This window comes from Microtus oregoni, unplaced genomic scaffold, assembly GCF_018167655.1.
Source record: "Microtus oregoni isolate MIOR12 unplaced genomic scaffold, Mior012 000094F_ref0000399, whole genome shotgun sequence".
Classification (NCBI taxonomy): domain Eukaryota; kingdom Metazoa; phylum Chordata; class Mammalia; order Rodentia; family Cricetidae; genus Microtus; species Microtus oregoni.
Window position 1 is genome coordinate 3,226,592 of NW_024544707.1, and position 15,454 is coordinate 3,242,045.

Sequence of the window (15,454 nt, forward strand, 5' to 3'; positions counted from 1 at the left end):
GGCTTTTCAAAGTCTTTAATCTGTTGTATATTAAAATATTTATCTCAAGCAGCAGTAATATAGTTAGTTGTTCCTTGTTTTATTGTGTGTGTTTTTTTGCAGGAAGAAGTTTGTTAGTTACTCTATCAGTTTGGCTTTCAAAACAGAGGTACCCTCAAAATAGAACTGACTTTTGGAAGATTTTAAATGAGATTTTAAAAACAATTTAAATCCAAATTATACTTAATGCTAGGTGACTATTTTCACAGTCAGTGAAAAACTTGAATCCTTTTATGCATGAAGACTAGATTCAGCAAGGAAAGAGATATTTTGATTGAGGGAGACATTATGTGACTAGCAATAAACCTGGCATTAGCAAAATTGCCAGGAATCCACAAAGATGACTCCAGCTAAGAGTTCTAAGCAATTATGGAGAGGGTGCCTGAATTGGCCTTGCCCTGTAGTCAGACTGATGAATATCTTAGATGTCATCTTAGAACCTTCATCCAGCAACTGATAGAAGCAGATGCAGAGATCCACAGCAAAACACTGGGCTAAGTTTCCAAGGTCTAGTAGAAAAGAGGGAGGAGCAATAATATGAGCAAGGGGTCAAGACCATGATGGGTATACCCACTGAAACAGCTTAACTGAGCTAATGGGAGCTCACTGACTCTGGATTAGTAACAGGGGAACTTGCATAGCTCCAAACTAGGTCCTCTAAATGTGTGTGAGAGTTGTATAGCTGGGGCAGTCTGTGAGTCCCCTGGCCGTGGGAGCAGTATTTATCCCTACTGCTTGATCAGGCTTTTTGGAACCCATTCTCTTTGAAAGGATACCTTGCTCAGCCTAGATATAGTGGGGAGAGCCTTGGTCCTGCCTCAAAGCAATGTGCTAGACTTTGGTGACTCCTCACAGTAAGCCTTACCCTCTCTGAGGAGTGGATGGGGAGTGTGAGGGGATGGTGGAGGGATCGGGTTGAGGGGAGGGATTGTGAACTGGGATTGGTATGTAAAATGAGAAATATAGTTTTCAAAAAACAAACAATTTTTTTAAAAAAAATCTAATGAAGTTTTAAATGGTTCATTCAGTAAAACAATAAAATATAACATCCATGTTCTCTGGGACAGGTCTTCTATAGCTATCACTAAAGGAAAATCACTATTTTAAGAAAATCTTATTGCAGGAAAATGAATAGAATAACAGGTATATTGAATTGTGATCTTAGAAATGTTCTCAAAAAAAGACATGCTAATGACGTTTAATTATAAGCAACTTTGTCATCCCTAAATCATCTTTTTTTATGGTTTAAACATTCACAGTCTTGAAACCAAATATGAGTGAGTACATCCCATGCCTCTCTTTTTGGGTCTGGGTTACCTCACTCAGGATAGTGTTTTCTATTTCCATCCATTTGCATGCAAAATTCAAGAAGTCCTTGTTTTTACTGCTGAGTAGTACTCTAATATGTATATATTCTATACTTTCTTCATCCATTCTTCCATTGAAGGGCATAAATAAAGGACATTGAGCCTATAATTCGTGATCCTAGAGAACCTAAATAAGAAGGTGAACCCAAAGAAAAACATATAGGCATCCTCCTGAATATTAACCTTCATCAGGCGATGAAAGGAGACAGAGACAGAGACCCACATTGGAGCACCAGACAGAAATCTCAAGGTCCAAATCAGGAGCAGAAGGAGAGAGAGAGCACGAGCAAGGAACTCAGGACCGTGAGGGGTGCACCTACACACTGAGACAACGGGGATGTTCTATCGGGAACTCACCAAGGCCAGCTGGCCTGGGTCTGAAAAAGCATGGGATAAAACCGGACTCGCTGAACATAGCGGACAATGAGGACTACTGAGATCTCAAGATCAAGGGCACTGGGTTTTTGATCCTACTGCAAGTACTGGCTTTGTGGGAGCCTAGGCAGTTTGGATGCTCACCTTACTAGACCTGAATGGAGGTGGGTGGACCTTGGACTTCCCACAGGGCAGGGAACCATGATTGCTCTTTGGGCTGATGAGGGAGGGGGACTTGATTGGGGGAGGGGGAGGGAAATAGGAGGCGGTGGCGGGGAAGAAACAGAAATCTTTAATAAATAAATTAAAAAGATAAAAAAAACGTTCACAGTCTTTTTCATAACATATTTTAACCTTTTATTTTGTTCTTATATATTTCCATTTTGTAGTAATTCTTTGCCTTAGGACAACTAATTTACAATATAAAACCCTTTCTCATATAAAAACATTTCCATTTTTCTTCAATCTTCTTTTACAAAATACATTTTATAACTTTTTACCTATTTTGATTACTTTATAATTTTTTATCATTTTGTAAAATTTATAAAGCAATTTTTTAATAAATGTATTTCAAATGAAAAACTTAAGGAGTGCTATGCAAACCACTAGATAATATGAACTTTGAGTGTTAAATTTCTAACAGTAATAAATGTAGACAGAGATATTTTGTAGACACTTACAAAATTTCTGTCAATTACTTATTTTTAAAAATTAAGCACTATGGTAGTAGGCACTTAAAACTGCCTTGTGAAAAAGAGTCTTCTCATCTAGGCCTACAGCAAAACCAAAAATAGGATTAAAGTTTGGCATTTCCATCTCCACCCTAGTTTATCTGTGTTTTGGGTCCCCTATTTTTGAGTAAGTATATTAGTTATTTGATGAGTATCTATTTGGATTATTCCATCCCTCTTCAAAGCTTGTAACTCGCCCAGCAGGTCCAGTTATTCCAGGGTCTGAAGGGGCACTACCTGAAAGAACATGGGCGAGAAAGGGAAAGAAGACCAAGCAAGCAAAACAGAATTTTGTTCTCAATTTGTTAAGGTCTTCCTTTATTGAAGCAAGCTTTAGTCTTAAATACTCCTCAGTGAGGAACTCTGGCAGGGGGAACTGGGGAAGGGGAAAGGGAGAAGGGGGAAGTGGGAAGGGATTCTGCAGCTTGGCTAGGCAGCTAAACAGGGCAGTTGCAAGGTCAGTGGCTAGAACACCTGCTGTTAGTGATAAGCAGCAAGCAATGAAGACACTCTGTGGTGCTTTCCAGAGCTTGAGTCTCCAAGGTTAGCACGTAATGTTTTGGTTAACTTTAAGTTTTCTGTTTCAGGTTTTTACTTCAGGGCCCTGTGAGAAAGGAGAAGCCTGAAATGGCTCCTGGCAAAAGCTAAAGGGAGAGATGAATTATTGTTCTGATGAGAACTCATGTTTCTGGTGCCGTGAAACACACTGGATCATCTCTAACTCTTCACTTCTCTTTGCAGTCCTTTAAGCAAGTTATGCAGCTGTAAAAGGACCTGTGCATCATTACTCCTGATTTCTTTAGAGTTTTTTACTTAGGTTTGGTTTAGAAGAGAATTTTGAAGACACTGTTTTTAAGAAGCAGAAGTAACAGTTAAAACTAATCCTGAAATACTTATATTTGCATACATACCCACTCATCTTAAATTGGCCATGCCAATCCCAAATAAATTCAATCCCCAATAAGTTTTCAAAATGCTGAGGTGCTGACAGATTTTGCTTCTCACCTATTTCTAGGAATTTTGGGAACAGATAGAATTTTGTTTTATGCTGCTATAAAATTAAATATTATAAAAGAATGATGGCCCATTCCATATCCAAACTCCAAGACCAGCCTGGCCATACATCCTATGCTCTAGCCAAACCTGATGACTCTGCCCTCTCCAGGTGCCACAAGAGGCCTTTACCCAGTCTTGTGGGCACAGCCATACCATCCTCAACCTCCAGACTTGTGCCAGAACTTACATCCTGTGTGCTAGCCGAGATCTGGACATCCTCAACCTCTAGACTTGGGCCAGAACTTACATCCTGTGTGCTAGCCGAGATCAGGGCTCAGGCCCAACCTGACCCTACCCTGCCTACAATTTCCCCAATCCCAGAAGTGATGCATTGTCCTACCACCAGGGCCCTGTTGCGGGAGGTCCTCCCACTCCTCCAGCCTATCACCGCTGAGATACCAGCCCATTGGGGCATGGTCTCTCTCCCTTTAAAAAAGCGGCCACTTCCCTCTCCTCTCTCTCTTCACTTCCTGCTCCGCTGGCGACTAGACTCACTTCCTGGTTGCGCAGAGGGCTGACAGTGATCTGTAAGTTTTTTCCCCTTTAAATAAATACCACCCTATTAATCATAATTCCAAACTGGTGTGGCATTGTTTATGACTTACGCCTTCAGTGCCACAAGTATACAGTGTTTCAATGTCCCTGCCAGCAAGCGAGCTTCAGCAGCCTGTGCTTGCAAACCGCACAAACTGCCTGCGTAAAAGAGTCAGAGTTTGCCCTGGCAGGACAGCCCAGAAAGCCGACATTTTTAAACGGCACAGCTTTTTTCCTGCTATGGCTGAAAACCGAAAAGCATGCGTTCAGCTTTTCATCAACACCGTTTAAGTGTTTCGTGGCAGGACCTCTTAATGAGCTGCAGGCTTTGCAGCTAAAGCTGAGTCAGGAAGCCTCTCTTAGATGAAAGTGCAGTATGGATATACACCTTTAATGCCAGCACTCGGGAGGCAGAGGCGGGCAGACCTCTGGGAATTCAAGGCCAGCCTGATCTATAAGAGTTAGTCAAGACCTTAAGTCAAGACCTGTAGTAATAAGGGCGGCGGCGGGGCTGCGTCCCCAGCACCCCAGCCGCCTGCCTGGCTAGCTTATGCCCCGAAATAATTACACGGACACTGTATTCTTTTAAACACCGCTTGGCCCATTTCTATCTAACCTCTTCTAGGCTAATTCTCACATATTAATTTAGCCCATTTCTAATCATCTGTGTATGGCACCCCAAGGTGCGCTTACCAGGAAGATTCTAGCCTATGTCCATCCTGGGTCGGAGCTTCATGGCGTGTGTCTGCCCGGGAGCGGGGCATGGCGTCTCTCTCTGGCGTCTGCTCCCGAGAGAGCTGTGGAGTCTCTGAGCTCACTTCCTCTTCCTCCCAGTATCCTGTTCTGTTTACTCCTCCCACCTATCCTCTAACCAATAAAATGGGCCAGGGCAGTTCCTTTATTAGCCAATGACCTTCCTCCATCAAAGACCTGTGCCAATAGAACGAGAGTAGGATCATCAGGTAATGCTAGTAGATTTCAGGGTTGAGCAGGCCTCCAAAAACTGAAAATTCAGAACTATTCTAATACCTCTGTCACAGTACTTTAGTCACTGTCCTATTGCCATGAAGAGACACCATGACCAAGGCAATTTTTATAAAAGAAAGCATTTGTGTATGTGCTTACAGTTTCAAAAGTTAGTAAGTTATCATCAGTGGGAAGCATGACAGCATTTAGGCAGATATGGTGCTAAAGAAGTCACTGATCTTCAACCTGATCTGTAGGCAGAGAGAGAGAGACTCTGGTCTTTGCATGGACTTTTGAAATTTCAAAGCCCATTGTCAGTTGCACACTTCTTCTAATGAGGTTATACCTCTTAATCTTTCTAATCCTTTTAAATAGTGCCAATCTGTGGTGTTGTAGGAAGCCGCTTTTTCATCCCGGCCACTCAGAATCAAAATAACCACACAGAAACTGTATTAATTAAGTCACTGCTTAGCCCACTAGATCTAGCTTCTTACTGGCTAACTCTTACATATTAATTTAACCCATCTCCATTAATCTGTGTATCACCAACAAGGTTGTGGCCTAACAGCAAAGTCTCAGTGCATCTGTCTTTGGTGGCGGCTCCATGGTTTCTCTTCACTCAGTCTGCCTTCTCCCAGGATTCAATTTAGTTTCCTCTGCCTAGCTCTATTATGCCCTGCTTTGCTATAGGCTCAAAGCAGTTTCTTTATTCATTAACTAATAAAAGCAACACACAGACAGAAGGACCTCCCACACTATTTCCCCTTTTCTGTTTAAACGAAAAGAAAGGTTTTAACTTTGACAGAGTAAAATTAACATAACAAATCAGGTATCAAGCAATAATTGAATTTACTATATATATAGTATATACTATATATATACTTTATATTTTATCAAAACTAAGGAAAATTATAGCTATAACTATAAATTCTTCTACTCCATCAAAGACTCCAGAAAGATATAATATTACCTAAGTAAACAGGAAGTGCATTGTAAGCAACTTCCAAAACTCCAGAATTGACAGAGACATCTTGTTGCTTGGACAGTCACTCAAAGTTCTTCTGTATCATTGGGGCATCCAATATTCAACACACAGGCCCATATTATCCAGCAAACTTCTCCATGAAGCAGGAAATTTCAAACACAGTTCCACCTATATTGGCAGTTTTCAGTCACTTTCTTCTATGTCTTGCAGAATGTCTGGCAGACTCTTTCACGCAGCGGGAAACCTGAAGGACCATATCACCTTTATCCAAGTTCAGGAGTGATTTCTCTGTGGGTCCTGCATGTCCAGTTCACACAGAATAACATCAAGAAGTCCAGGCAAGAGCAGGTTTTTGCCCAAATGACTATCCAAATCTATAAGGAGACTCTTCAATGCCTCTCATCCTCTTGAAGTAGATTGGTGTTGCCAGGAGCAGATGTGTCTCATTGTCATAAAAAGGCCTAAGTTTTTAAATGTTGTAAATGCCATATTCTGTTGTCTTTGAAAGATTTGAAGAATGCCTATGCATCTGAAATACATCTTTGTATATCTAGAAAATCTAACATGACTACAAGCTTGACTATTATAGGTGTATATCTAGTAACCTATATTTTAGTTATACATTACATTTTAAATGAGCTGCACAAACATAATACCTTAATCAATAGCAGAAATACACATATAATAAAATTGACCTTAAATTTATATCAATGAAATAAGATCCATACCAATGCAAATCTCTACAGCATATTCCCCTTAAATTTAAACAAACATTTGCAAACAATATTTGAGAATATGGGTGTAGTTCTCTCCAAACTGCTTCCTGCTGTTAATTGGGTGAGGTAATTTTTGGGGTTATTCTTGGTGACCTTTCATGAGGTCTTGTTGAATCAAACCACATTAGTCTGGAAGGATTCCACAAGTTCTCATCCTCTGTGGAAATAAAAGAACAACCTCTTTTCCAAAGCAACATATCTTTAGACTCAAGAAAACTTTAACACATATATGTTGGTTTAGCTTAGCAGCCTGTACAATGAAATGTCTCTCTGCACTTAGCTCCTTTACATTCAAAAAAGTTCAAAGAAAATACAATAATATACATAATCCAGACTCTGTGTGTATTCCATCTTTATGTGGCTTTTTTTTCTTACTCTATTTCTTTTTCTACAAGTTTAATATTTATTTATTTATTTATTGATGATAAATTCTAAGGTCAAATTTTATTTCTACGAAAAAAAAGGCAATGGAAACAATATAAAATGCATTGAAGGGATATTACTGAGTGAGCTTCAAGTGAGCTTGACCTTGGAAAGGCTGAATCCAGAGGGAGGGAAAGGCCATCTTGTTCCTGGGCTGCACCTGCAGCTGCTCTGAGGAAGGGGCAGCTGGTAACAAAGCAGAAGCCACCAATGCTGATCCCACAAAATGCAAATCATGCGGAGAACAACAGTGGTGGCCTACTGTGCTGAGGAGTGGGGGCTCCTTGGCACATCTCAGCAGAACTTGGTGGTGGAGAAGCTTGAAATTTCAAAAGAATATTCTGGCTTTTGCTTTGCCTGGGATAACCAGAAGGTTGTCTACCACAGCTGCAGGGAGGGCTGCTGACTGGAGAGAATTCATCACACAAGTGCGTGGCATTATCTGCTGGCAGACCCTTCCTCCAAGGTCACCACAAACTTGGTATTGCCTGACCATGGGTTCAGAGCGTGGGGTCTGCCCATTGAGTCTGTTACTGTGGAAACACTTTGCTAAGATTTTATGTAAAAGCAGCTTCACTTTGCACAGACATTCTTTTGGGGGTTGATAATGTTTTATAACCTTTTGTAAGTACATTACTAAGATGGAATTAGGGGACTTGAGCTATCACCCACAGGCAATGTGGCACAGGAGAAAGGCTGCTGCTTCTGTGGGGAGCTGGAGCCTTAGTCTCTGGAAGTGGGATTGAAAAAGAAGGCGATGGAGAGACAGAATCACAACTTTTTAAAAAAAAACCTTCTGGGATAACTAACTTTGAGTCTGGGCAGGAAAAGAAATGGCATTCTTTAAAAGTAGTCTAAAGCAGTGATTTTTAAAACAAAGCAAGCAGAACTAGAACATCTGAATTTTTAATCCTTCTTTAAAGGTTACCTAGACTGTTGTTCTTAATTCTGCGGGTTAGACGGTAGAGACATTACGCGAGGAAGAAAACACAGATGCGCGGCGGTCCCACGTGGGTGCACTTTAATGGGGAAGGGATAACAAACAGGTGGGGGGCATGCAGACACGGTAGGAAAGGCAGGGAGGAAAAAGGGCCGAACTCGTGACAGCCCTTGCTTTTAACGGGGAATGCAAAGGTTCCTGGGAAATGTGTTCCGCGCTTGCGTGCGCTGGAGTCCAGAGGGATGCTGGGAGTTGTGGTCTCGCAAGAGAACAACATTTCACCCTTTTGGTTTGATTAAAAAAAAATGGGGGGACCTTAAAGGGTAGGGAATGGGGGCATAGTCCGGTCTCTCATGGCTGCTTCCTGCTGGCTTTGGGCGTTGAAGGGTCCAGGAAATGTCCGATTATTCTGGCGATGTCCCACTGGGGTCTGCGGTCACTGGTGTAGCTGGTCGCTGGTGTCTGAGGTCGCTGGTGTCTGGGATGGCTGATTGCACCGTTGGCATTTGAAGTCCTGGCTGTCGTCTGGGGTGGCTGACTGAAGAAATCTGTCTGGCTTTTCCTGAGTAGCTGGGTCATCATTAAGATGCTGGAAGGCAAAAGTTGCATTAGTAAAAGAAAAAATTAAAAGAAGGGGGGAGGATCTAAGGTAAGGGAGGGAGAGGAAATCCGGGGTGAGGGAGTCTTAGGATGTCCGGGGTTAAGAATGATAAAAAATTAAATGATACTTATTCCATTATTCCGTTTGTGTTTGATTCATTTAGATGGGTTGGGCTGGCATCCTGGAGCTTAAGGAAAGTGTCTTAAAAGAAATAGATTTTAACCGTATATTCCTTAACATTTCAGGGGCCACTGCTGCAGTCAGCGGCTGACCTGCTATGTCAAAAAACCTTATTGAGAATCTGCTTACCACCTGAGTCCTTGACCTCGTATTTGATGATGGTACCTGTAACGACAGCTAGATGGTTATTTATGAATTTAAAGAAGGGAGGGTGTGTTAACACAGCAATGGATGGGGACCCCTGTTTTCTTAGACTGTAGTAGAGGGAACTGAATCCGGCGTCCTTTGGAACTTAAGAGGACAAGCTCCCATCTGAGTTACCGTATATGAAGGATTATCTTGAGCTGTGGAGATAAACGGTTAAGTGAATATTTGGTCCTGGGATTTGACTTTTGGCAGATCTGACAGGAGGCTGCTGTAGCTTTTAGGCACCTGATATAACAACAGGAGAGTGTGACTTTTGGCAGATCTGACAGGAGGCTGTTGTAGCTTTTAGGAGCCTGATATCCTTAGGTGTAACAATGGGAGAGTGGTGGTTAGTGACAGCGGGAGCCTAGAGGGGATTTGGAAGATCGAGGGGGAGGCATAGGACAGGGAGGAGACGCTTTAAGCCGCCTGTGTGGCCTGTGGTGGAGAGGAGACAGGGAAGAATCCGAAGACACGCGCGACCTGTTGCGGGAGAAGTGGGGTGAGGCTGGTTCGGAGAGGGAACGGTAATGGGTGAGCCATCGCTGTCGCTCAACTGGGCAGAGCGAGAGCGAGTGGCCCCTCAAGGCGCGGTGGGGGGGGTGTGGAGGCAGGGGGGTGGGGGTTGAGGTTTGTCCGTGGGATCCATGGCGGCGGGAGCAGAGGGTCCCTGGAGGGATGGCATTGATAGTTTTATGGAGGGAATCAGGGCGTGAGGTTTGAGAGCTTTCAGAAGCTGGCCGAGAGGGGAAGATGGGGGGAAATGGCTTAGAATGCTTAGAGCCCATAGGTGAAGTGCAGCCTGCCCACAAAAAGGTACCAGAGTACCTCCAACACGGCAGGCCAAGAGCGCAGGCGTCCCCGCGTTCTTGGGGCGTGCTAGGGCTTAATTGGCCCGAACCCAGCTACTGTATGGGGGAGAAATGCCCCAGCTGGGAGGAGACAATTAAGCTTTTTAGGGCCTGCGTATGGCCCCAAAGGCACCGCACCGGAGCGGGCCGGAAGAGGACAGGAAAGGTTAGAAAAAAAAGAGAAAGAAGCCGGGAGCACCGAACTCCCGGGCGCGCAGACTGAGGCAGGTTTCAGTCAAGGGCAAAAAGCTGGGGGGGGAGGGGGAGGGAGGTTGGCGACCTAGTCCAGGATGTGCAAAGAAAGCCAGCCGGACAGTCTCTGAGCGCCTGGGGGGGGGGGGAGGGGGGGGGAAGGAAGCCAACTCAGGTTAACTCACGGATCAGGATGAGGCGGTAGAGAATGGCTGCAGTAAACAGGTGGAGGTGAGTGCAGGGGGTTCAGTTCAGACCTTGTGCCAGTGAAACCCAGAGGCAAAAGCCTCAGGCATCGGGACGGAGAGGTCTCCGAGTCGAAGGACGGCACCACTGTTGTTCTTAATTCTGCGGGTTAGACGGTAGAGACGTTACGTGAAGAAGAAAACACAGACACGCGGCGGTCCGACGTGGGTGCACTTTAATGGGGAAGGGATAACAAACAGGTGGGGGGCGTGCAGACAAGGTAGAAAAGGCAGGGAGGAAAAAGGGCCGAACTCGTGACAGCCCTTGCTTTTAATAGGGAATGCAAAGGCTTCTGGGAAATGTGTTCCACGCTTGCTTGCGCTGGAGTCCAGAGGGATGCTGGGAGTTGTGGTCTCGCAAGAGAACAACATAGACCACTTTTTAATAAGAAAACTGTAGAAAGTTAATAACAGCCACAAGCGGATGCCAGGTGGTGGCAGGTGTCAATTTCCCAGAGTCCTCTTTGTGGGGTATCTGAATTCACTGCTGGGGGCTCTGCTCAAACTTGCTGGAATCACTCATGGCAGATTTTAATCCACAGGTCGCTTTTCCCCATATTTCTTTGTAAACTCATGAGCATTCTTACAGATTTTTTTACTCTCCTTAGAGTATTCTTCAGCTAGGTCAGCCCAGAGTGAGTGCTCAGGCTGGGGGTCATTCACCAGTGCTATGACGGACTAGATTACTTGGTTGGTTTTGGTGGCTGGCTTCCAGTTTTCAGCACTAATTACCTGCAGACAGACCTGCCCCTTCTCATCAATTTTAGGATGGTAGATCTTGTTTTTAAATATGATCTTGGGTGGTTTGAATGGATAATGGATACTCTGTTGGAAAGTTGATTCCAATTCTGAAGGCCCCCTTGTCATATAGAGGGTTGTCAGGAACAATAAGCCCTTGCCAAGTCAATAAATTAGCTTCATCAACCTGGATGTTACAGACGTTTTTCATTCTATATTTGAGGGTCACTTCAAGCTCCTTCATCAACCTCCTGCTGGCCACCATCTTGGATCTCAATATTTATTTTATTATCTTTACTCCTAGAATCTATTATTGTGTGTACTCTGTATCTTTAAAGGCTTTGTTTTATTTTTTAAACCGTTTAATTCCTTTTATAATAGTCTATACTGTTTTTTCTTCTCTCACCTAAGCGTATGTACGTTTATTCAACATTGTGACCCATTTAGAGATTTTTTTATGTCTGAATCTGTCCTATTGTGTATCTGTAATTTTTTAAGTCTTAAAATGCTGTGCAGCAACTAAGGCTGCTTTGTCTTTTGGCTCCACCTAGTCCAACATGTTGGAGGAAGTACGTTCACTACCTCTGAAAGCCATTCTCTCCACTCCAGATGCAGGGTTGGATCACAGCAGGTCTGTGTTGCCATTAAGCATGTTGTAGCACTCTGTTCACGAACCCCATTTAAATGCTTGGCCTACTGAAAGAGTCAGAGTTCGTGCTAGCAGCATGGCCCTTGGCCAGGAAGCCACCATTTCAAAACAGCATGGTTTTTTTTCCTGCTACCACTGAATCAGAAAAACATCTCTTAAAGGAGCTGTGGCAAGCCACCAGCAAAATACTGGCTACTAAGAAGCCATGCTTAACTCTGATCTTTTGTGTCTAAAATTACTATTTAAGCTTTCTCAGATTTTACATGTATTTAGTCAACCACATTGGGATGCTAATTTATTGTAAAGAGTTGCTGGTTTGTTTAACCAGCCACCTGGGCAGCTCAGCCCTGAAATAACCATACAGAAACTATAATAATTAAATCACTGCTTGGTTCATTAGCTCTAGCTTCTTATTGACTAATGCTTTTTTTGTTTTTGTTTTCTTTTTTAATTTTTCCATTCAAAAATTTACACTTCCTCCCCTCCTCCCTTTCCCTTCCTCTCCTCCACTCCCCCCTCCCTCCCCACTCCCTAAGAGAGGGCTGAAAATCCTGCCCTATGGGAAGTCCAAGGCACTCCCCCCTCCATCCAGGTCTGGGAAGGTGTGCGTCCAAATAGACTATGGTCCCAAAATGCCAGTACATACAATAGAAACAGGCCCCAGTGCCATTATCATTGGCTTCTCAGTCCACCCCCATTGGCAGCCACATTCAGAGAGTCCAGTTTGATCACATGCTCATTCAGTCCCGGTTCAGCTGGATTTGGTGAGCTCCCACTAAATCAGGTACACTGTCTTAGTGGGTGGGCCAACCCTTCACGGTCCTGACTTCCTTGCTCATCTTCTCCCTCTTGTCATTCAACTGGTTCTTGGGAGCTCAGTCCGTTGTTCTGATGAGGGTCTTTGTCTCTATCTCTATTTATTGCCAGATGACTTTATGGTAATATTAGAGATAATCATCAGTGTGATAGTGGGGCAAGGATAGTTCAGGCACCCTCTCCTCTGCTGCCCAATGACCTATCTGAAGACATTTCTCCGGACACTTGGGATCCCCTCTAGAGCCAAGTCTCTTGCCAACCCTAAAATGGCTCCTTTAATGTAGCTATTTTCTTCCCTGCTCCTATATTTGCCCTTCCTCCATCTCCACCCTCCCACTCCCCCAAGCTCTCCCCAGTCTTCTCCTTCTCTTTCCCCTCTCCCCCTCCCCACCCTCAACTTTACCCCCATCCCCATGGTCCCAACTTTTGCCTGGCAATCTTTGTTTGCTTCCAATTTCCAGGAGGATCTATATAATGTTCGGGGGGGGGGGGGTACAACTTATTATTTGGCTTCTCTAGGCATGTGAACTATAGGCTTAATGTCCTTTATTTATGGCTAAAGTTCACTACTGAGTGGGTACATAGCATATTCATCTTTTGGGGTCTGGGTTATCTCATTCAGGATAGTGTTTTCTGTATCCATCCATTGGCATGCAAAATTCAAAATGTCATTGTTTTTTACCACTGAGTAGTACTCTAATATGTATATATTCCATACTTTCTTCATCCATTCTTCCATTGAAGGGTTATTTCCAGGTTCTGGCTATTACAAACAATGCTGCTATGAACATAGTTGAGCATATACTTTTGTTGTATGATAGGGCATCTCTTGGGTATATTCCCAAGAGTGCTATTGCTAGATGCTGAGGTAGGTTGATTCCCAATTTCCTGAGAAACCACCATGCTGATTTCCAAAGTGGTTGCACAAGTTTGCATTCCCATCAGCAATGTAGGGGTGTTCCACTTACTTCACATCCCTTCCACCATAGGCTATCATTTTGATTTTAGCCATTCTGACAGGTGTAAGATGATATCTCAAAGTTGTTTTGATTTATATTTCCCTGATCACTAAAAAGGTTGAACATGACCTTAAGTGTCTTTTGGCCATTTGAACTTCTTCTGTTGAGAATTCTCTGTTCAGTTCAGTACCCCATTTTTTAATTGGGTTAATTAGAATTTTAATGTCTAGTTTCTTGAGTTCTTTATATATTTTGGAGATCAGATCTTTGTCTGATGTGGGGTTGGTGAAGATCTTCTCCCATTCAGTGGGATACCTTTTTGTCTTAAAGACAGTGTCCTTTGCTTTATAGAAGAATCTCAGTTTCAGGAGGTACCATTTACTCATTGTTGCTCTTATTGTCTCTGCTACTGGGGTTATACACAGGAAGTGGTCTCCTGTGCCCATATGTTGCACTCTACTTCCCACTTTCTCTTCTATCAGGTTCAGTGTGGTTGGATTTATATTGAGGTAAAGACTATCTGGACTTGAGTTGTGTGCATGGTGATAGATACAGATCTATTTTCATTCTTCTACAGGTTGATATCCAGTTATGCCAGCACCATTTGTTGAAGATGCTTTCTTTCTTCCATTGTATTCTTTTAGCTCCTTTGTTGAAAATCAGGTGTTCATAAATTTGTGGGTTAATATCTGGGTCTTCTATTCGATTCCATTGGTCAATGTCTCTGTTTTTATGCCAATACCAAGCAATTTTCATTACTGTAGCTCTGTAATAGAGTTTGAAGTCAGGGATGGTAATGCCTCCAGAAGTTTTTTTATTGTATAGGATTGTTTTGGCTATCCTGGGTTTTTTGTTTTTCCATATAAAGTTGATTATTGTTCTCTCAAGGTCTGTGAAGAATTTTGTTGGGATTTTGATGGGGATTATGTTGAATTTATAGATTGCCTTTGGTAGAATTGCCATTTTTACTATGTTGACCTACCCTTCCAAGAGCATGGGAGATCCTGCCATTTTCTGATATCATCTTCAATTTCTTTCTTCAAAGACTTAAAGTTCTTGTCAAATAGAACTTTTACTTCCTTGGTTAGTGTAACCCCAAGATACTTTATGCTATCTGTGGCTATCATGAAAGGTGAAGTTTCTGTGATTTCCCTCTCTGCTTCTCTATCCTTTGTATATAGGAGGGCTACCGATTTTTTTGAGTTGATCTTGTATCCTGCCACATCACTAAAGGTATTTATTAGCTGTAGGAGTTCTTTGGTAGAGTTTTTGGGGTCACTGATGTACACTATCATATCATCTACAAATAATGAAAGTTTGACTTCTTCCTTTCCGATTTGAATCCCCTTGAACTCCTTATGTTGTCTTATTGCTATTGCTAGAACTTCAAGCCCTATGTTGAAGAGATATGGAGAGAGTGGAAAGCCTTATCTTGTTCCTGAGTTTAGTGGAATGGCTTTGAGTTTCTCTTCATTTAATTTGATGTTAGCTGTTGACTTGCTGTATATTGCTTTAATTATATTTAGATATGATCCTTGTATTCTTAACTTCTTCAAGACCTTTATCATAAAGGTGTGATGAATTTTGTCAAATGCTTTTTCAGCATATAATGAAATGATTGAATGGTTTTTTCTTTCAGTTTATTTATCTGATGGATTACATTGATAGGTTTTTATATGTTGAACCAGGCCTGGATCTCTGGAATGAAGTCTACTTGATCATAATGGATAAATTTTTTGATGTGCTCTTGGATTCGGTTAGCCAGCATTTTATTGAGAATTTTTGCATCAATGTCCATGAGCGAGTTTGCTCTGTAATTCTCTTTCTTGATTGGGTCTTTGTGTG

General features: G+C 42.6%; 1 pseudogene; it reads right to left on the reverse strand.

The window, feature by feature from the left end:
- Positions 1–10,978: 10,978 nt before the first annotated feature.
- Positions 10,979–11,450, reverse strand: LOC121442744 (annotated as a pseudogene).
- Between the last annotated feature and the right edge of the window lie 4,004 nt (positions 11,451–15,454).